Source organism: Coturnix japonica, chromosome 31 (genome assembly GCF_054131305.1).
Source record: "Coturnix japonica strain WE chromosome 31, WE-NBRP24, whole genome shotgun sequence".
Lineage (NCBI taxonomy): Eukaryota > Metazoa > Chordata > Aves > Galliformes > Phasianidae > Coturnix > Coturnix japonica.
Window position 1 is genome coordinate 192153 of NC_140693.1, and position 22848 is coordinate 215000.

The 22848-nt window shown below is 52.1% G+C and overlaps 1 long non-coding RNA gene across 1 annotated transcript; it reads left to right on the forward strand.

The window, feature by feature from the left end:
* Nucleotides 1-488: 488 nt before the first annotated feature.
* LOC146755611 (uncharacterized) lies at nt 489-1308 on the forward strand. The gene is made up of 2 exons (XR_014937958.1): nt 489-621; nt 998-1308. It is a non-coding gene; the product is annotated as an uncharacterized LOC146755611 (long non-coding RNA).
* The last annotated feature ends 21540 nt before the right edge of the window (nt 1309-22848 follow it).

Below are 22848 nucleotides of genomic sequence, written 5' to 3' on the forward strand. Positions count from 1 at the left end.
ACATGTAAATACTTGTCTTTTATAACTGGTCTAGGAACAGGGACATCTTTGGGTGTGCTCTATAAGATGCTGCCTTTCAGAGCCAACTTCAGCACATGTGGGATTTACCCTGCTGCTGTTGTCACAGGGAGATGCTTTCTGCATCAGCAGCATGTGCTGCTCTTTTGGGGACTGTGGTGTGTTTTCCTGGTGTTTCATTTCTGCTGTGTCACCCTGCTGGCCGTAGTTCTGTTTGCTAGCATGGTAGTTCTGTTCCAAACCCCTGCTGCCTCCAGCTCCACCAGCAGCCACTGCCTTGTCCCCTGACACTGTGGCACTGTGGGGCATCTGCTGGGGCTGACCTTGTCTGCACAGAGAGCGCGGGGCAGCTTCTGGCACAGCACCTCCAGCACGTCTAGCACGAAGATGGGAGAGAAAAGCAGGCGGGGGTAGCAAAGGGCAGGGCACATCAGTCCTTGTGGTGCTGCCACAGGTTCTCCCTGTTCCACTCAGGTGATGAAGGAGGCACTTGGTACCTTGACCTGAAAACCAGCAGTGGGAGTGCTGGGTTTGGGAAGCCTCCTGCAGCAGCTGATGTTGTGATGAGCATGTCGAGTGGCGACTTTGTGAAGATGTTCACTGGTGAGTAACAAACGGGTTTGGCAGAACTGAGGCAGCTACTGGTGGCAGGAAACATCTTGCTGATGGATGAGCTGACAGGCTCACCTCTCTTTGTGGTCTTGGAATTGGATGAGCTGTAGCTGGAAGTGCATGGCCTTTAAATTCCCTTCCAACGTAAGTCACTCTGTGAGTCCATGATTTTATAATAAAAATATCTACTGCTTTGTTCAGTAGCTATTGAACTTTTCAGAGCGTAGCTTCAGAAAGCATCCAGTCAATCTGTTGAACCTCTTTTCTGATGCTTTTACAGTAGAACTTGGTAGCAAAGTAACTACTATATGATATCGCAATCTCCAGTTCCTTTCCTTTTCCTGATGATTCTGTGTCTTCTTTTTAGGTAAACTAAAGCCAACCATGGCCTTCATGTCAGGAAAATTAAGGATTAAAGGTAACATGGCACTAGCATTGAAGCTAGAGAAGATGCTGACACAGTTTAATGCTAAACTGTGAGGGAGAAGCTGTACCAGCAGAACATCCAGCCTTTCTTTTATAATAGCAATGCTACATTTTAAAACGATAATCTACTTTTTTCTCTTTATTTGTGTGTATAACAACTGTGGATAAAATGCTGATCTGTTAGAGAAGATCTAATTTAGTTTTATTAAGACTGAAAGGTGTTTGTGATTAAACAATTTCTTCTTGAGAATACTTCTATTATGTAAGTGGTGTTTTCCTTTCTTACACTCCTTTGGAGCAATGCAACACACCTGAAGTGGGTTTTCTTTTACATATTTGCTTGCATGCGTGCATGTCCCATAAGAAGTCTGGGAGGAGCAAATATCACCTTGCAGATCTTCACACAAACACACCCCCAGCCCAGACTGCCACAAACAAGGTAATCCCTCCCACAGCACCTGCGTGCAGCACCAGAAGGTTTAAACTACAACATGTTTACAGGCACATCACCTTCCCTCTTTAGCATGGAAAGAATGGAAACTCATGAGAAAAAGCACAAATGCTCTCTAAGTGGACAAGAGCACAGATCCTCCTCCTGGTTCAAGAGCACGTGCAAAGCCAGAGGTAGCAACCTCACAGTGTTGCCAACAGAACTGCTCAAAATGTAGGGCATTTTACTCCTAAGTATGTAGAGAATATTTCAAGACTTAGAATTTATTTTCTAACTCGTGCAATGGTCAAATAGTTTATAGTCTTCAAAGCCTGGGCTCAAACAAAATTATTTGTGCTGTAAAGGTTCCATCCCTGTTGAATTCTGGTAATAATACAGAGAATGTTGAATTCACTTATGCACTCTGCAGTCCCAGCGCCATGAAAAACATGAAGGAACTTTCCTTTTGAGGTGACAGCTTGCCTGTGGCTGTGTGGTTGTTCCCACACTTGGCTACATTATGCAATACTGTATGTGTAATGCTGGTTGCAGCAGTGCAATCAGGAAGTATGCCTTAGGATTGCCAGGGCTGTTACATCTGGAAGGAGATGTAAGCAGATGTGGCTTGTTCTCATCTAGATAAGATGAAGAGTATTGAGGGGATAGTGCAAGAAAAAGAATCTTTCAAAAGCAGTCAAACAAGTGCTTTGCTGCATGACCTGAAAGGGTGATGGTACCAGATTGTCTTGGTGTGAGCACATGGTAAGATTTTTGTGTTAATAACTAAAGACCGTTAGATACGCTGCTGTTCTCTGAGCTGAATAAACATCAGCTGGCGGTACCTCATGTATGAGCAGAGGATGGGTGAGAAGGTGGTGTGTTTGGAAACTGGGGGTGGCTGGGATCTAGAAGATGCAGAGTGAGCTGACAAAAGGTAAAGGTTGAAAACAAAATGGGAAAAGAGTTTTGCCAGTTCCTCAGCCGGTGACCCTCCTGAGAACTGAGAGTGGGGAAAAATTAATCAGATGAAATTCCAGCTCCCTCCCTTGAAGACTGACAAAGATTTTAGAGGCACATGTTCATGTTGGACTACACCTCTTTTCCCCTGTGAATAAAAAACCTTGCTGCCTCAAAAAACAGGGCACCTTACCCTTCTTTGATCCAGTCTTGCTCAGATCTGGAGGAGCTGGAGAGAGCTGCAGCATAAGTATTCACATATAGTTGTACTGTTAAGCACAACCTGTAGGTGACAGCAGGGCAGCAGCACCTGCAGTGCTGTGGGCTGCTCATGGGTGTGTTGCTCAATTCTATGCAGCTGGGAGGTGCTTGCAAAATGCTGAATGTGCTGTGACCAGCACAGTGCAGAGCTTTTACTCTATCTCACTTTCTGCCTTCCCTCGGAATAATGCACCTACTCTATCACAATTGCATTTGTGTAAAAATGAATATTTGAAACCCTGTTCTTTTGGTTACTCAGCTGATCTCCATTCCCTTGTTAGTAGTCCTGTGTTTTTTTATGGCTTGCACCATCATTAGTCATCTGCCTGTGCTATAAGATTCTCCTTTATCTCTCGTTTGCCTACGCCATATTCAAGCATTTCCAGGAAAAGCTCAGGGTACTGAAATATCTTTGAGTGGTCTAAGTATTCTTTCAGAATATAGGAGGAAGGAATGTGCTTTAAGCACCCGCATCTAAGTAGCTTCTGCTACACTCATAAATTAGATCTAATCCAACACCTGTGAATAACAGCTCCCCTCTGCTTTATAGTTTAGCTGTTCTTTTGGAAACCTTAATTGTGAGTATTGTGTGAGAAACAATTGATGCAATTACATTTGCTGGAAAGAATAACGACTGTCACTTCCTTTGGAACAAGAGGAAGTACACCATTTTGTGCTTTTTCTGTCTAATACAACAGCACATGTGAGATAACTAGTGACTAGATCTAAGGGAAGACATGTAATATGTTCTCTCCACAAGTAATTCAGCTTCAGCAGATCCACTGCAGTTACATTTTCTAAGGTACCTCAAACGAGATCAAGGCTTGGCTTTTCAAAAGATGCGTTTGCATGTGGGAGGGAACCTCTGAATGTTGTGCAATGAGCTGCAGCCTCTCTTCAGCCCCTAAATTAATGAAGATCCGTGTAAGTATGTTCAGCACACAATCAAAGTGCTGCCAAAACAGTCCCATTTAATGCAATTATCAGCTACTTTGCACTGTCCGTGCTTTCCCTTTGTTGGCACCTACAACACAATGCTGTCACAAGGGGAGCATGCAGGCACACAGCCCTTGGCAGCCCTTCTACATGATGCTGGGCAGAGGTGAAAATACAAAGAGGCTCAGTGAGGCAGGCACAGAGTGCCAGTGTCAGGTGCTCAGGTGGGGCTATGGGCATTCTGAGGACCTTCCCTGCCCAGAAAGTGTCTTTTTTGGCTCAGTGAGAGTGTTTTGAAGGCCCTCCAGGAAAGCATGATTTGGGAGTGGAAGATTGGTATGTCATGCTGGTCACACATCCATCCTAGTGCAGAACAGAGAGCATTCATTCACACTCCTACTACTGCTCCTTTAAGCTCTCCTACAGTCTGCAGTTCTGATTTACCAGCAGTCAGCAAAGAAATCATAGCTTCTTCCTACTCATTTGTCTCTAGCAGTCAAATAAAACCATTTGTGTCAAACCTTTCTCTCTGTAGCACCTGCTTTGGCCTGGAGGCGTCTCCCTCAGACTCACAGATAAGCATGCTGACCCTGAAGGATTCCAAACCATGGCTCTCACCACAGCTCCCCTCTCCCCAAGTTGAAACATACCTTTTTACAGTTATAAACTGCATGTAAAGATCATCATACTCGAATAGAATACACATGTTTTGACTTAGCCAAATGGAACTGTGTGGTAATAGTTACTTGCAAAGAGTTTGCTCTGCTCTCCAAGCCATTTTGAAAGCTGTGTGCCTTGAAGGCCAACTGCTCTGATTTTAATGCCTCTTTTATCCATATTTCTGTGCCTAATTCAGTCATACTGCAAAAGTGAAGGTAGTTATATGGATTTACAGCACCTTTGGGTCTCAGCAGCAGCCTGGAGACACGAAGCACATGTGCTTGGAGACTCATACTGCCCAAGTGCTCTTTTCTTCACCAAAGGTCCTCTTCCTCAGTTAGAAGGTTCCATGGTGGAGCTGCAGGATCCTTCTTCGGGGAGATTTTATCACCAAAGTGAGGAGATGATTATACAGAATTTGTCCACATGGCTGTGTGTGCATGATGACACTAAGCTGAGTGGTGCAGTTGACGGAATGCCATTCAGAGGGACCTTGACAGGCTTGAAAGGTGGGCCTGAGTGAACCTAATGAGGTTCAACACGGCAAAGTGCAAGGTTTTGCACTTAGGTTGGAAGAACCCCAGGCACCTGTACAGGCTGGGAGGAGTGGTCCTTGAGAGCAGCTCAGCAGAGAAGGACCTGGGGGTCCTGATGGATGAGAAACTCAACATGAGCCAGCAGTGCGCTCTGGCAGCCCGGAAAGCAAATGGGATCCTGGGCTCCATCAGGAGAGGGGTGGTCAGCAGGGATAGGGAGGTGATCGTCCCTCTCTACTCTGCTCTTGTGAGGCCCCATCTGTTGTACCGTGTCCAGGTGTGGAGCCCTCAGTACAAAAAAGACATGGAGATTTTGGAAAGGGTCCAGAGGAGGGCCACAAAGATGATCAGGGGGCTGGAGCACCTCCCCTATGAGGACAGGCTGAGGGAGTTGGGTTTGTTCAGCCTGGAGAAGAGAAGGTTGCGGGGTGACCTCATTGCAGCCTTTCAGTACCTGAAGGGAACTTACTCCCAGGAGGGGAGTAAACTCTTGGAAAGGGCTGATAATAGCAGGACTAGGGGAAACTGATTTAAGTTGAAAGAGGGAAGATTTAGGTTGGATGTTAGGGGAAAAGTTGTTTACTAGGAGAGTGGTTAGGCCCTGGAACGGGCTGCCCAGGGAGGTTGTGGATGCCCCGTCCTTGGGGGTGTTCAGGGCCAGGTTGGACAGGGCCCTGGGCAACCTGATCTAGTAAAGGTGTATGTTTGGTGGCCCTGCCAGGCAGGGGGGTTTGTTCTTCATGATCCATGAGGTCCCTTCCAACCTGGGTCATTCTGTGATTCTGCGATTCTGTGATTCTGTGATCTCATCCCCATCAGCCACACAGCAGCTCCAGCCCCATAGATCTGACCCATATCAGCACCACAGCAGCTCCAGCCCCATAGATCCGACCCACATCTACCCCAGAGCAGCTCCTGTCCCACAGATCTGCCCCACAGCAGCTCCAGCCCCATAGATCTGACCCATATCAGCACCACAGCTGTTCCTGCCCCATAGATCTGACCCACATCTGACACACAGCAGCTCCTGCCAAATTGATCTGACCCACATCAGCACGACAGCAGCACCTCTCCCATAGATCTGACCAACGACTGCCCCACAGCAGCAACTGCCCCATAGATCTGACCCACATCTGCCCCACAGCAGCTCCTGTCTCATAGATCTTAACCACATCAGCACCACAGCAGCTCCTGCCCAATAGATCTGACCCTCATCAGCCACACAACAGCTCCTGCCCCATAGATCTGACCCACATCATCCCCACAGCATCTCCTGCCCCATAGATCTGACCCACATCTGCCCCTTAGGAGCTCGAACCCCATAGATCTGACCGACAGCTGCTCCTGCCACATAGATCTGACCCACATCTGCCCCAGAACAGCTCCCGCCCCATAGATCTGACCCACATCGGACCCACAACAGCTCCTGCCCCATAGATCAGACCCACATCTACCCCACAGCAGCTCCTGCCCCATAGATCTTACCAACATCAGCGCCATAGCATCTCCTGCCCCATAGATCTGACACACATCACCCCCACAGCAGCTCCTGCCCCATAGATCTAGCCCCCATCAGACCCACAGCAGCTCCAGTCCCATAGAACTGACCCACATCTACCCCACAGAAGCTCCAGCCCCATAAATCTGACACACATTACCCCCACAGCAGCTCCTGCCCCATAGATCTCAACCACATGAGCCACACAGCAGCTCCTGTCCCACAGATCTGGCCCACATAGGCCCCACAGCAGCTCCTGCCCCATAGATCTAACCAACATCAGCTCCACAGAAGCTCCTTCCCTATAGATCTGTCCCACATAAACCCACAGCAGCACCTGTTCCGTAGATCTGACACACATCATCCCCACAACTGCTCCTGCCCCAAAGATCTGATATACATGTGCCCCACAGGAGCTCCTGCCCCATAGATCTGACCCACATCTGCCCCACAGCAGCTCCTGCCCAGTAGATCTGACCCACAGCAGCTCCTGCCCCATAGATCTGACCAACATGTGCCCCAGAGCAGCTCCTGCCCCATAGACCTTACCCACATCAGCCGCACAGCAGCTCCTGGTCTATAGATCTGACCCACATGTGCACCACCACACCTCCTGTCCCATAGATCTGACCCACATCTGCACTACAGCAGCTCCTGCCCCATAGATCTCACTCACATGTGCCCCAGAGCAGATACTGCCCGATAGATCTGACCCACAACTACCCCACAGCAGCTCCTGCCCCATACATCTGACTCACATATGCCCCACCGCTACTCCTGCCCCATAGATCTGACCAACATCTACCCCACAGCAGCTCCTGCCCCATAGATCTCACTCACATGTGCCCCAGAGCAGATCCTGCCCCATAGATCTGACCCACAACTACCCCACAGCAGCTCCTGCCCCATAGATCTGACACAAATCAGCCCCACACCAGCTCCTGCCCCATAGATCTGACCCACATCAGCCCCACACCAGCACCTGCCCCATTGATCTGACCCACACCAGCCCCACAGCAGCTCCTGCCCCATAGATATGACACACACCTGCCCCACAGCAGCTCCTTCCCTATCGATCTGACCCACATAAGCCCCACAGCAGCAACTGTTCCGTAGATCTGACCCACATCAGCCCCACAGCAGCTCCTGCCCCATAGGTATGACCCACCTCAGCCCCTGCCTCAGAGATCTGACCCACATGTGCCCCTTAGCAGCTCCTGCCCCATAGATCTGACCCACAGCAGCTCCTAACTCATAGATCTGACCCACATATCACCCACAGCAGATCCTGCCCCATAGATCTGACCCACAGCAGCTCCTGCCCCATAGATCTGACCAACATCAGCTCCACAGCAGCACCTACCCCATAGATCTGACCCACATCTGCCCCACAGCAGCTCCTGTCTCATAGATCTTAACCACATCAGCACCACAGCAGCTCCTGCCCCATAGATCTGACCCTCATCAGACCCACAGTAGCTCCTTTCCATAGATCTGACCCACATCTGCCCCACATGAGCTCCTGCTCTATAGATCTGATTCACTGAAGCCCCACAGCAGCTCCTGTTCAAAATCTCTCACCCACATCTGTCACATAGCAGTTCCTGACCCATAGTTCTGAACCAAATCATCTCCACAGCAGCTCCTGCCCCATAGATCTGAACCACATCTGCCCCACAGCAGCTCCTGACCCATAGATCTGACCCACATCTGCCCCACAGCAGCTCCTGACCCATAGATCTGACACACATCAGCGCCACAGCAGCTCCTGCCCCATAGATCTGACACACATCAGCCACACAGCAGCTCCTGCCCCATAGATCAGACCCACATCTACCCCACAGTAGCTCCTGCCCCATAGATCTGACCCACTTCAGCCCCACAGCAGCTCCTGCCCCATAGATCTGACCCACATCTGCCCCACAGCAGCTCCTTCCCCATAGATCTGACCCATATCAGCCCCACATCAGCTCCTGTCCCATAGATCTGTCCCACAGCAGCTCCTGCCCCATAGATCAGATTCACATCTCCCCATAGCAGCTCCTGCCCCATACATCTGACTCAAATATACCCAACAGCAGCTTCTGCCCCATAGATCTGCCCCACAGCATCTCCTGCTCCATTGATATGAGCCATATCTACCCCACAGCAATTCCTGGCCCATAGATGTGACCCTCATCAGCCTCACAGCAGCTCCTGCCCCATAGATCTGACCCACATAAGCCCCTCTGAAGCTCCTGCCCCAGAGATCTGACCCAAATCATATCCACAGCAGCTCCTGCCCCATAGATCTGATATACTTGTGCCCCACAGCAGCTTCTGCTTCATAGATCTGACCCACATCTGCCCCACAGGAGCTCCTGCCCTATAGATCTGATCCACATTAAGCTCCACAGCAGCTCCTGTTCAATATGTCTCACCCATATCTGCCCCATAGCAGCTCCTGCCTCATAGATCTGAGCCACATCATCCCCACAGCAGCTCCTGCCCCATAGATATGACCCACAGCAGCCCCACAGCAGCTTATGTCCCATAGATCTGACCCATATGTGCCCCACAGCAACTCCTGCCCCATAGATCTGACCCTCAGCAGCTCCTGCCCCATAGATCAGACCCACATCTGCCCCACAGCAACTCCTGCCTCATAGATCTGACCCACATGTGCCCCACAGCAGCTCCTGCCTTATAGATCTGACCCACATGTGCCCCACAGCAGCTCCTGCCCCTTAGATCTGTCCCACAACAGCTTCTGACACATAGATCTGACCCTCATCATCCCCACAACAGCTCCTGCCCCATAGATCTGACCCACATCTGCCCCACAGCAGCTCCTGCCTCATAGATCTGACCTACACACTACATCCGGATCTCACTACAGCCTCCCTTCAGGAAGTTAGAGAGAGCAATGAGGTCTCCCCTGAGCCTCCTCTTCTCCAGGATGAACAATCCCAGCTCCCTCAGCCGCTCCTCATATGGCCTGTGCTCCAGACCCCTCACCAGCTTTGTTGCCCTCCTCTGAACGCGTTCCGGGGCCTCCATGTCTTCCTTGCACTGAGGGGCCCAAAACTGAACACAGCACTCGAGCTGCGGCCTCATCAGTGCTGAGAACAGGGGGACAATCACCTCTCTGCTCCTGCTGGCAACACTGTTTCTGATGCAGGCCAGGATGCCCTTGGCCTTCTTAATATACAGCAAAGGAATCTCCTGAAAAGGAAACCAGAATATCTGACAACATGAAACAAAGTTCTGATTCATAAAAGACTGGCAGCAAGGCCTGAATCTCTTGTGTAATCTGCTCTTGATTTATCCCATTAGCACTAGGTGGAATGCAGAAGCTTCCTGAGACGTGATAATCAAAACCTAGTCCAATGCCTTTAAAAAAGCCTTTAAGAGATTACTCCTCCTTGGCTGTTTAAAATAAACTTAGGTAATACAAAATGTTGGACAGCTCCCCAGGGCCGGGATTTGGAAGGCCGTATTGACGAGAGTCAATCAAACTCCGGCTGCAGGCGTATATGTGTGTGCCAGTTCTTTAACACAGTAGAAATCACAACTTGCTGCATGATCAAAATTCTGCATGTGCTACTCCTGAACCCCAATTACTTCCAACGGTGTTAAATTACCCCTTGATCTCAAAGCTGAACAAAACAACAAAATGCCACACCAATACTGAATACATAAAAACAAACAACTCCTTGGGCCTCAAGGGGAGGATGATGCACAGGCCACGGCTGCCAGCGTGCAGCTGGGCTTCCCAGGGCAAACAGCAGCACACGGTGCATCAGAAGCTGAAAGAACCCTCAGGGAAGAGAGGCCAACTCAAGGGGCTGAGCACGGGACACCCTTCTTCCTGCCAGGCTGCTTCCCCTCCTCTGGTTTCTTTCTGTCAGTCCTCAGAGAGCAAGGAGATGCTCACAGCCTGTCACCAGCACTTACGGGTTGGCTGAAAGGCCACAGGTTGGGAAGACCAACAAGGAAACGGGGGAAAACCTGCACCATGTCAAGGGAGAGACGTGAAGCCGACCGCTTCATCACCCTGTGATTGCCAGCCCGAGCGAGGGACGTTCTGACCAGCTACTGAAAGAGGCAGCACCAGGTTTAGAAAGTTCGCTTCAATTTTATTGCGTACAAAAGGACTCGGCTTCTATTTATTACCCCGCCCACACCCCAAAATGAAGCCCCAGTGCCCAGGATTTCCGCTTAGCAATCAGTCACTCAGCCTCCAGTCAGACCCAAGGAGAAGCCAAACCCCAGGGCTACGTCACCTCCTCCCTCTCCAGTCCCAGCCAGCCCTATTTCAACCTAACCCTACACTGGGCCTGGACCTCAAGAGACACACCCTGAAGGAACGCAGCGTCTCCAGCTCTTGCCGTACACCAAGTCCTGCACAGGTGAAGCCCTCTTTGCTTCTAACGCAGCACAAGTCCTTCCTGTCCAGTTCACTTCCATCATCTCCACCGTCCATGACAGGGAAAGCACAGCTGTGCCGGTAAACTGGACCGTTGAGTCAGCAGCTTTTGGTGCCACCTTCGAGAAAGCGCTGCAGGTGGTTCTGCTGTCCTTTGTAGCTTCTTGCTCAGGCCATCATCGTTGCTTTCTGCTTTCCTTCTCGGCTTTCTTCCTCAGCTGAGCAGCGCTTGCCTTGCCTCAGCTTTCTTCACTCTCTCCCAAGTCTCAGTCCCCAAACTCTCCGAGTCCTACAAGAATCAATTCGGAAACGCTCAGGGAACCTTCTCAGCTAACAACTGGTTGGCGGCTCGCTTTGGGAGCTCAAGTCACCCTGCTGGGCACGTTGGGCTGCCAGAACTGGGAACCACCTTCCTGACAGTCGGGCACACAAGAAACTCCACCCCTGTCTCGTTCCCCAAATCCCACACAAACCAGAGCCTAAAGCCCTTTCCTGCAAGGCGGTCCCTGCACGGGCGGGAGGACCCTCTGCCTGGCAGCTCATAGGGAGCAGCAGTAGCCACAGGATAAGACTGAGCTGGCACCTCCAGGCTGCTGGCAACAGTTACAGATGGTTCCCTCCCACCCAGTTGCCCGTGCCTTTCTCCTATCCCATGAGAGCACCACTTACTGCCTTTGGGAACTTGGAAACTTGCAGCATGATGGCCAGCACAGAGAAGCTGCAAAACGGCTCCGTAGAAGAGTCTGTGGCGCAGCATGTTCTTCATTAGCATGGGCTCAGGGATCTCAGGTGGCCAGAAATGCAGTTCAGCAGCCATAGCACAGACAGCCTGCTGCTCTACTGCTCTCACGGAGGCTGCCTGCTGTGAGGGGGGAAAAAGAGGCATCTTTTTGTGTGCCCCCGTGGCGCAGGTGGTAGGAATGCTGCATTGCAACACCGGGGCCCGGGTGTTCGAATCCCCCTGTGGTGCAAGTGGTAGAAGTGCCACCCTGTAGCACAGAGGCTGGAATCCCGGGGGTTGGACTCGATGATCTCTAAGGTCCCTTCCAACCCGCACGAGACTATTACTATTACTATTACTATTATTACTCTCAGGCACTGTGATGGAGTTACTTCCTGATAGAAACATTTCCAGGCTGACTTAGAGAAGTGCTCTGAAGCTTGGTCACCTTGGGCTACCGACCCAAGAACAAAGAGGGACAACAAACTTGCATTTCAATTGCCCTTTAGCGCCTGCCTCGGAGAAGAGCCCTCAGCCTTCAGTACTGCTGCACTTACAGGTGAGGGGAAGAGAAGCAAGAGGACGGGTGGGTGTCAAAGAAGGGAAAATTTACCAGGCAAGAATAAACCTATCCCTGAGCTCCATCACACACATGTGAATACTGCCTTACTAATATGAACAATAACATCATTCACACAGCTAAATTTACTCACATTCACGTACCTGGTTGTGGACATGTTCGAGGCCTCGCTGCTGCTGTGCTGTTCAACGCTGGCCACAGCAATAAAGCGCGCAGAAAGCCCATCTGTTGCAGACAGAGGAGTGAGCCGTGCTTAACCAACACTGCTTCAGTGCATGCTTAAAGTAAGGCACACCTACCTTGCGCTGGCCATGCAGGAAGCTCGTGACGCAGCTCCAGACGGCTCTCCTGAGGCCCAGCTTCATTTCACGGCCACTCACGCTCTGCTGCTGGACATTCTGCAACGGAAAAGCCACCGGATGCAAATCCCATCCCTCGCAGATGGTATCAGACCTCTGCTCTCATGGCAGTTGCACTCACGGCTCCGGGGGAGAAAGCAGACGTGTGCTTACTGAGCGAGCGCTGTTTGCTGCCAGCTGCTGGTAGGAACCCACGCCCAACCCTACAGTACCAACAGTAACCTATGCCTAACTCTACTATGGGAACAACAATCTACTCCTAACACTAAAGAATGAAGAGGAACAAACTCCTAACAGGAAAACACCAACTACTAACACTAAACCTACTCCTAACCTACTCCTAACACTAAAAAATGAACAATAAGAAATGCCTAACTCGAAAACACAAACAATAACCTATGCCTAACTCAAAAACACTAACAACAACCTACACCTAACTCTAAAACTAAACTAAACCCAAAAACCAACTATAGAAACAGGGACTGGAACAAACAGGGTAAAGATGGGACTGGGGGCCCACAGAATGTGGCTGCAGAATAGGCCCAAAGGAGGAACAGATGTTACAAAAATGCCACCCAGCTAATGCAGGGGGCGGGGGCCGTGCAGCGGGTAAGGAGCTCAGCGCCTGGACCAGCCACGGTGGAGCTGTGACCATGCCAGCGCGGGGCCTGGCACGGTGGTGTGGTGCCAGGCCAGCTATGCCGCGGGCGGATCCACCTCCATGGGCTCCTCTGCAGGTGGATCCGCCTCCATGGGCTCCTCTGCAGGTGGATCCACCTCCATTCGCTCATCTGGAGGTGGATCCACCTCCATAGGCTCCACATGGGTGGTGGTCACGGGGCTGGTCCAGGCATGATGGAATATGGCTCTCTTACCCATCCTCTGCCTGGTGGTCATGGCGGGCCCCCTCCTCCTTCTCACTCCTAGGGCCCCCAGCTCCATCCTCCCGCCTGAAACAGGGAAAACTTCTACCCTCGCCCTCTTAGCTGCCGACATGGCTGCTAACTGCCACAGCTGTCAGAGGCGAGTGCGTTGCGCGCGGCAGCGGTGACCAAGGTGACGTGGAGAGGGTTCTAAAATGGCGGCCGCACTGCTGGCACTGGTGTTCCACATAGGATGAGGAGGGGGCTGGTAATAGCAGGACAAGGGGAAACTGATTGAAGTTGAAAGAGGGAAGATTTAGGTTGGATGTTAGGGGGAAAGTTGTTTACTAGGAGAGTGGTTAGGCCCTGGAACGGGCTGCCCAGGGAGGTTGTGGATGCCCCGTCCTTGGGGGTGTTCAGGGCCAGGTTGGACAGGGCCCTGGGCAACCTGATCTAGTAAAGGTGTATGTTTGGTGGCCCTGCCAGGCAGGGGGGTTTGTTCTTCATGATCCATGAGGTCCCTTCCAACCTGGGTCATTCTGTGATTCTGTGATACTGGTGTGTGGCTGTTTGTCCCAGCGCGCTGACCTTTTGTCTTCAGGTTCACCAACAAGACTGTAACTGATTTATGGAGGAGGCAAGTGATGGGTGCTACTGTGTGACAATCAACATCACTTTGTGGACATTTGAAAGCACCTTCCTCCAGAGCTGTTCACCTCCAGAAGAGGGTGCTCAGAAGTGTTTACTGGCAGAAGATCTGGCAGCTGCCCCCACCCCAACAGGCCCCAGCCCGGCCTGAGCCACGTGACAGTGACAGGAAGTGCTTCCTGCAGGCGGCGGAGAGCACTTCCGGGCCATGGTGGCCATGAGCAGGGCCGGGAGGAGCGGGCTCTGTGCTGCGAACGGGGTCGGGCCTCGGTGCGGGGGCACGGAGGGGCTGTCGGGGGAGGAGCTCGCAGCGCTGCCGGCACCCAGAGGCGGCTCCCGGGTGGCTCCACGGTCTCGCTGTGCTGCGGAGTCACCCGGCCGGCCCCAAAAGCCTGGAGGCAGAGCCTGAGCCGGCCCCGGCCCGGATCGTGTGGTGCGGCTCCGGCCGTGCTGGGCTGTGCGGCACCAAGAGGAAGACGGCCATTCGTTTGCCGGCCGCTCGCTGGCTGTAAGATCTGGGTGGCGCCGAGGCCCGGTTAAGAAACGGCGTGGATGAAGGTTTGTACGGATGGAGTGGGTCTGAATTGCAGTGAGCGGGACGAGTCCGGGCTGCGGTTTGGCGTGGTTGTGTTGGTTGCTTTGAAGGGCTGCCATCATAGGGCGGAGGGAGGGAGAGGGAGAGGGAGGGATGAACAGGGAAGCAGAAAACAGATGCTCTGCTGGAATTCAGAATAAAGGGGGGCTAAAAGGGGGATAGTTAAAGGTAGTTTACAGAAAATGATTTAGTTAGAATAACAAGGAATGGAGACAGTGGGTCTGGAAGAGCAGGAAGGATGAAGATTAAGGAGTGAGAACTCCCTGAGACACCTGGCGAGAAGGGGATTAGGTGTTGCAACTCCTCTTTTGATATTTGCATCTCCGTGACAAGACGGGCGATAACAAGAGGGGGTCTGCATGATAAAGAATGTGTATTAGAATTAAGGGATGCATGTTAGAATTACGGGAAATCATTGACTATGCATGAGGTGTACCTATATCTGTATCACGGTTTTACAAGTTGGTGTGCAAGTTTGGAGGAGCTATCCCCCTTGCACCCAGCGCTGGAATAAAACATACCTGCTTTATAACCCATCTCTGGATTATAGAGTTTGATTCCGCAAGTCAGGGAGCTTTGAACAGTGCGGGCAGTCAGGAGCACGTCGCGTTTCTGCCTGCTGTGTTGGCGCTGCCGTAAGTCTTTGGGTCCCCAGGGAGGCTCTCCCTGGGGGTGTCCCGATTGGAAGGCAGGATTCAATCCCGCCGCAGCCCGTCCATGGCAGGCAGACGCTTCTCTCCTCTGCTCATGGGACTCAGCAGTGCCAGGGGTTTCACAGCGCGTGTTGCAGTGGCTGGCAGCCTCCGTGTGTTTTTCTGTTGCAAACAGGATCCCATGGTGGAGCCGAACTAGAAGCAGACTTTGGTGTCTTGTGGCAGGAGCAAGGGCAGTGGAAGCGCTGTCCAATGCCGGGCGGTGGTGACTGCCATGAGAGCAGGGGTCTGATACCATCTGTGAGGGATGGGATTTGCATCCGGTGGCTTTTCCGTTGCAGAATGTCCAGCAGCAGAGCGTGAGTGGCCGTGAAATGAAGCTGGGCCTCAGGAGAGCCGTCTGGAGCTGTGTCACGAGCACCTTGTGTGTGTGCTGGCCATCATGCTGCCAGTTTCCAAGTTCCCAGAGGCAGTAAGTGGTGCTCTCATGGGCTGAGAGAAAGGCACGGGCAACTGGCTGGGAGGGAACTGTCAAATACAAGATACGAAATACTAAAGTATTGATGCTACAGATAAAGCTCAGTTTGCATTTTTGTTAGAGTCTGTGACAACAAATACAATGTCCCTGAAGAAATGGCTTTTTTGGCCATTAAAAGACAAAATGCAATCTTTTGATTTGCACAAAGCAGTAAAAACAACACTGGAGCGATTTTCTTTATCCTTTGACAGAGTCTCTGGGTCTTTAATGTCCCTTCCCACCCAAACCATTCCACAATAATATATTTCCACAGTGTAAATGTGAAAATATCTGCCATGGTCTCCTGCTGCTCTAGATGACTGGGAATCCTCAACGTCCATAACAAGCCCAGGGGGAGCCTGGTCCTTGCGGTGGAACAGATCTACCCAGTGGGACACGCTCCCAGTAATTCTTCCCCAGCAGCCTGGCACTCACCCACTAAGGGTTGCCACAAGCACCCACTCTATGCAGCCCTGCTGCACAGGAGGAGCAGCCCGTGGGGAGGCCCAGCCAGCAGCCTGGGGATGTGAGGTCACTATGCCCTGCCACATTGCTGCCTTGTGCCACAAGATCACAATGCCCAGCTGCGTGCTCTAGGTGTTCTGTGCCCCAATAGCAGCACTCGTTGTGGCTGTAGCAGTGGTGGTAGCAGCATGGCACGAGTACTGGGGGCCACGGCCCCCACCTGCCTTGCCGTCCTCCTACTGATAGCCATGTGTTGTCAGGAGACTTGTGCTGCTCCAGGGCGAGCAGCAGGAGCAGGTGGGTGGGCAGAGATGGGGTAAAAAATAAGCAGAAATGAGAGTGAGAAGCCCAGGTTCTGGTTCCAGTGGCTCTGTGCCTTATAGCCCTAAGGCTGCCTTCGATGGGGGCGGGGGGGTATTGGAAAAGGGGGACAGGCAGCACCACAGGAGCTGGGCAAGGGCATGAGGAAGCCCTGTGCTCCCACGGCTCTGCCGCTGGCTGGGTGGAGCATGCTCTTCATCCTGGGGGTGTCCCAGGGGAGAACGTGGAAGGTGTGTGCTGGGAAAAGCATGAGCATTTCTGCTCCAGCTGCCTGATGCTCCCCATAGAAAAATCCTGGTTCCCAACAGAGACCCCCAGCTGTAGCCCAGTGTGTTTCAGACACCTTTTCTTTGTATGCTCTTCCACGCGGTCCCAGAGGGGTGCTGCATGTGGCCAGGAGGGAGCATTTGTAAAGCTGCCGAGTGCTAGGCTCCAGGTCACCCTGGCCCCTCTATAGCTTTGGCGATCAAGGCCTGAGTCTCCCATCCTGTTACCTGTCCCCTTCCCTGGCCCCTTCCCTGTCACTAAGGGAGAGGAAGATCACAGCATGCAATGGGAACAACCCTCTTCTGTTCTTTCTTCTAGATGATGACATTGGTACTCCTTCCTCAGATGACTGGAAGGAGACTGCTTTTGTGCCTCAGGGGAAACTCCGAGGTAAGTTGTGAGTGTCTGTTTCCTTGGAAGTCGAAAAATTAGTGCTATAATAGCTTATTTGGGTACGTAAGGCTCTCCAAAGGTCTTTCAAGTCTCTTTGTGCTTTGAAGGTCGTACACAGATCAGTCATTAGTATTTCTTTACTTGGAGAATTGTCACATTTCAGTGGGAAGGCGGCCCTTGCCAGTCTTTGCTCCTATTCCTTTGCTGTTTGGGCCATGTCATTCCCTGACCTGCAGCCAGTCCTCACAGGTCACTGCAGGAAAAAAAACAAGGCAGACCCCAGTGCGCAGTGGAAGCTCTCCTCACCTGTGTCTGATCACTCTTGTGCCTGCAGGCCCCTTTGGTGCATTTCGAAAGCAAAGTCGCGTCCCTGAGCCTGGGGTGGATGCCAGACGTAAGTCACCAGTCTTCATCTCATGATCTTTGCTCATATTTGGTTGTGGAAGTTCAGGAGGGGTTCATCTTTTCACTGCCTGGTGATTTCTTCTCCATGAGAAGCTTGGGTAGTCACTGTTTCTTGGGTGCTGCATGCTCCCAGCATCCCGTTGACTTTGTCTCCATACATCAGAGATCTCCCCACTAAAAAAACCTTGAGGGGCCAAATGTTCTTCTATGCCTTCTCTGAAGATTGTTTTACATGGCCTGGAGAGAGTATCTGGAAAGCTGCTGAGTGCCAGCCAACTGCCCACCTGGCTTCTCTGCAGCTTTGCAACTTTTGACCCAGGTCTGAGTGCCATGTCATCACCTGAGCCCCTTCCAGTCACTGCAGGTCCCTAAGGAAGAGAGAAATTACAGCATACCATGTCATGAGATTTTACTTCCTTTGAGAGATGCCAGCTCACAGTCCTAATGTCAGCCAGGCGCGTCTGCAGGTGTGAGTGAGAATGCACACCTGTGTGTGTGTGCCCTGCCCTCGCACAATGCCCTGGTCCCATTCAGTGATGCCGTTATGCGTTTAGGTAAGCTGCAGTGTGTGGTGAAAAGTTCTCATTCTTTGGTTGCAAAAGTGCCTCCAGGGAAGGCCGTGCTAAATCCTTAGTTGTGCTGGAACCCCACAGGCATCCCAGGGGTGGCTGTTGTCGTTACTGACTTCACTGAAAAGACCGTTCAGTTTAATACCTTGTTTGTCTGAAAGTTATCTTAATGCTTTCTGTTTAGGTCCTGAGAAACAGAAAGAGGCCCTGGAAACAGGAAAATATCTGCAGACACTGCCCCCTCTGCTAATGAAAATCATGAAGGACAAAGCACGTGGTAGGTGTATTTCCGTCTGTTCCCTGAAAGGCTTGTGAAACTGAATTTCTAGAAATACATGTGGAGAAACTGCACCATCTTCCTGATGAGAAGCAGTTACTTACAGTCCCACTCCCTTACCTCCTTTCTAAAGAGACAGGTGGAGCACCTATGCGCTGGCTTGCATTTTGGAACGGCAGAGTTCGCACACTGACTGTCCCCCTGAGAGTAATAGAGGCCATGCACACAACAACTGTCACTCCAGGTAAGGGCCGCTCATAGAGCTCCGTGGCCGTGGTTAGAGGTTGCTCCCCTCCCACTGCAGCCAGTTCCCAGGGACTTAGGGACTTTGTCCTTTTGGGAACTAGGCCACCAGAACCACATTCAGCAGATAAGGAGAGGAAACAGGACCCTCCATAGTACCTCCTGTGCACAGACCCTGCATTCCAGAGCTTGCTGTGCTTCCCCTGAGCCACCAGGCACAACAGCAGCCCAGAGCGGGATCCTTCCTGTGGTTGCTCTTGTCCATGTCACTCAAAACAGCAGCTGGTGAAACAGATCCACATTGTTTTTCCAGGTGCGGATGGTGAGGAACACACAAATGCCGCAGACAATAATTTTATCGAGAAGTACTGCCTGGGATTCGGTGCAGCTATCTTCGTTACCATGCTGATGGCAATGTTTTCGTGCTATCGTCTTGTCTGACAACGGAGGCAGATAAACCAGTGAGTTCTTGTTCACCCCCAAGCCCATCCTGCCCCCTCTCTTTACTATAGGGATCCTGTGAGCAAGGAGGCATTTCTAGTTAAAGCAGCATAGAGAAGCCAGTTAGTTGTTGCCTAACACTGTCTGAGATTGACACTGTCAGACATTTAACTGGCCTCGCCATTCCTGCTGCATGTTCTTACTGCTGGGCCTGAGACAGGCCCAGAGCTGAGAGTGACTCTATCATGCACTGTGAGGAAGGAGAGCAGGGGGTTCTCCTGTGCCCTCAGCACGTTTCTCTCCCTGCAGGCGCCTTGCTGAAGATGCTGCAGTCCAGCATATTGCCCGCAGCAACCTCACGCTTGGACAAACAGCTTGCTCGCCTCAGTGCGCCGCACAGAAAAGACGTGGCACAAACAACCGGTGCCTGTGCAGTGACAATCTGCCCACCAGCCGCAGAGCACCACCAGAGCGGCCCCTGCCAGGCCTGATGGCTGTCGGGCTCAGCTGCTCCCAGTGCAGCCCCCGTAGCCCACCAGCCCAGGCTCCGTGGCCCCTGGGAAGTACATCAGGCCCAGTGGCCCCTATCCACCTTGGGCATCAACACCTCTTTCAGGGGACAGGAGGGACCCACCTGGTTTGGAAGCTTGCAGTCATCGGCTAGCACCCAAACAGCAGCACCCTGGCATCAACACCACCCTCCCGTCCCCCACCACCATCCTTCAGGGGTTGGCAGTGGCTCCCTCAAAGTGTCACCCGCAGGCAGCCACTGCCTCAGAGAAGCCTGAGAGGCCTGTCAGCCTCCAGCACCATCTCTGCCCTCACCCTCCCCTCCACCATCCATCAGGGGATGGAAGCGACCCCAGCAGAGTATAGACCTGGGGACATCATCCAACAGACGGACGACCATTGCCTGGGGGAAGCCAACTGGCCCAGCTGCCCCCTGTCCCCCCCAGGAACTGTCACCAACTTTCCTTCACCATCCTTCAGGAGGTTGGAGCAGCCCCCACAGGGTGGCAGTTTGAGGGCATCATCCGACACCCAGAAAACCACAGCCAGGGGAAAGCATACCAGGCCCCACAGCTCCCAGCCCCCCACAGCACCAACTCTGCCCTCCCGCTCCTCTCCTCCATCCTTCAGGATGTGGGAGTGGCCCCCCCCCACAGGGTCGGCATGGGGGCAACACCTGTAAAACCTCTGCCTGGAAAAAGTATGACAGGCCCAGCAGCCCCAAGATCCCCCCAGCACCACCTCTCTCTTCATGCTCCTCTCCACCATTGGTCAGGGGGTGGGAGCATCATCACTGGTCAACACAACAGGGGCTTCTTTCTTTAACATCCTTATTACACCTTCCGAACTGAGTATACCTTTTCTACAAAAATTCTCAGCACCACAGATGATCATATTCAAAACATCTATAACTATATGGAATATAGATATTGTAAATTAATTCAATAAAGTTCAACAACAAAACAAAATAACCAAGAAGCTGCTTCCTTCAAAAGGCAGAGTATTCTGACGAGGAGAAAACAGCAATACTAACATCACGTCACAGCGTTGCCATCAGGGCTCAAGCTAAGGCAGCCAGCTGACCAGGGCAGAACTTGTGTTAGATGCTGCTCAGTGACAACACCCAGAATGAAGTAGCAAGGATGTGAAGTGTAGGAGACCACTTGCGCTTATCACATTCTGTCTGCTGTAACAGCACTACTCAAAGATTTCTAATCGGGCCAAGATCTTTGTGAAGCAGCAGTTTGTTCATTACTGCCATCATGGCCGCACACCCCTACTGACTGTTGGGCAGGGCTGCAGTGGAGAACGCCCTCCACACGCAGTCCTGGGCAGGCAAGGGCTGTCGGTGCACAGTGCCACACGCTCCTTGCCATCTGCACACACGTGGGCTGGCTTTGCACTGCCAGGCACATCGTCTCGCCTGGGCACTGCAGGTCCTCGCTTGGTGGTATGCAGAGACAGCGGGGCCAACAGATGAAGTTATCTGTGTTGTGTGCAATACTTGTATGACTTGGGAGCTGACAATCCTTGTGGTTCTCTGTCCTGCTCCAATTTATAGGAAGGAGAGGAGGTCCATACGTGTATGCCTGAGCATGGTTCAAATGTTGGAGGACGGACGCTATTACGATTTAGGGTGATTAGGAAGGGAAGGCGGGCAATAGAAAAGAAAGGAAAAAGAATCAAGGAGTCTTTATAGGAAGCAAGAGGGAGAGAGAGTCGCCACCATGGATCTGACGTGTTTAGTAGTTCAGTCATTGATCTTCAGTAGTGGTGGGTCATCAGGAGTTGTTGTTCCGCTGACGATGACTGTGACCACGGCAACAGTTTCCAATGATAGTATAAACTTACAAATAAGTCCAACGTGGTTCAGTCAGCTCTCCTTGGTGTGACAGCTCAAATCCAAAATGGTTGAGTCAGCTCCCCTTGGAATGGCAGCTTCTGGCTCTGGGAACTCATCTGGACCTTGCCAGCAGACAAGAGGGAGCAGGGATGCCCACCTGCTTCTTGTTCTTCACAGGACACGATGGTATCATTCCCCAGTTTTCCCATACCAAGCTGGAGCCAGATCTTCTGCCAGTAAACACTTCTGAGCACCCTCTTCTGGAGGTGAACAGCTCTGGAGGAAGGTGCTTTCAAATGTCCACAAAGTGATGTTGATTGTCACACAGTAGCACCCATCACTTGCCTCCTCCATAAATCAGTTACAGTCTTGTTGGTGAACCTGAAGACAAAAGGTCAGCGCGCTGGGACAAACAGCCACACACCAGTATCACAGAGTCACAGAATGACCCAGGTTGGAAGGGACCTCATGGATCATGAAGAACAAACCCCCCTGCCTGGCAGGGCCACCAAACATACACCTTTACTAGATCAGGTTGCCCAGGGCCCTGTCCAACCTGGCCCTGAATACCTCCAAGGACGGGGCATCCACAACCTCCCTGGGCAGCCTGTTCCAGGGCCTAACCACTCTCCTAGTAAACAACTTTCCCTCTAACATCCAACCTAAATCTTTCCTCTTTCAACTTAAATCAGTTTCCCCTTGTCCTGCTGTTACCAGCCCCCTCCTCATCCTATGTGGAACACCAGTGCCAGCAGTGCGGCCGCCATTTTAGAACCCTCTCCACGTCACCTTGGTCACCGCTGCCGCGCGCAACACACTCGACTCTGACAGCTGTGGCAGTTAGCAGCCATGTCGGCAGCTAAGAGGGCGAGGGTAGAAGTTTTCCCTGTTTCAGGCGGGAGGATGGAGCTGGGGGCCCTAGGAGTGAGAAGGAGGATGGGGCCCGCCATGACCACCAGGCAGAGGAGCCCCCCTGCAAAGGGGCACATGTGGGTCAGATCTATGAGGCAGGGGCTGAGGTGGGTCAGATCTATGGGGCAGCAGCTGCTGTGGGGTAGTTGTGGGTAAGATCTATGGGGCAGGATCTGCTCTGGGGCACATGTGAGTGAGATCTATGGGGCAGGAGCTGCTGTGGGGTAGATGTTGGTCAGATCTATGGGGCAGGAGTAGCTGTGGGGGTGCTGTGGGTCAGATCTGTGGGACAGGAGCTGCTGTGTGGCTCATGTGGTTGAGATCTATGGGGCAGGAGCTGCTGTGGGGAAGACGTGGGTCAGATCAATGGGGCAGGAGCTGCTGTGGGGGTGCTGTGTGTCAGATCTATGGGGCAGGAGCTTCTGTGGGGTAGATGTGGGTCAGATCTATGGGACTGGAGCTGCTGTGGGTCTGATGGGGGCTAGATCTATGGGGCAGGAGCTGCTGTGGGGGTGATGTGTGTC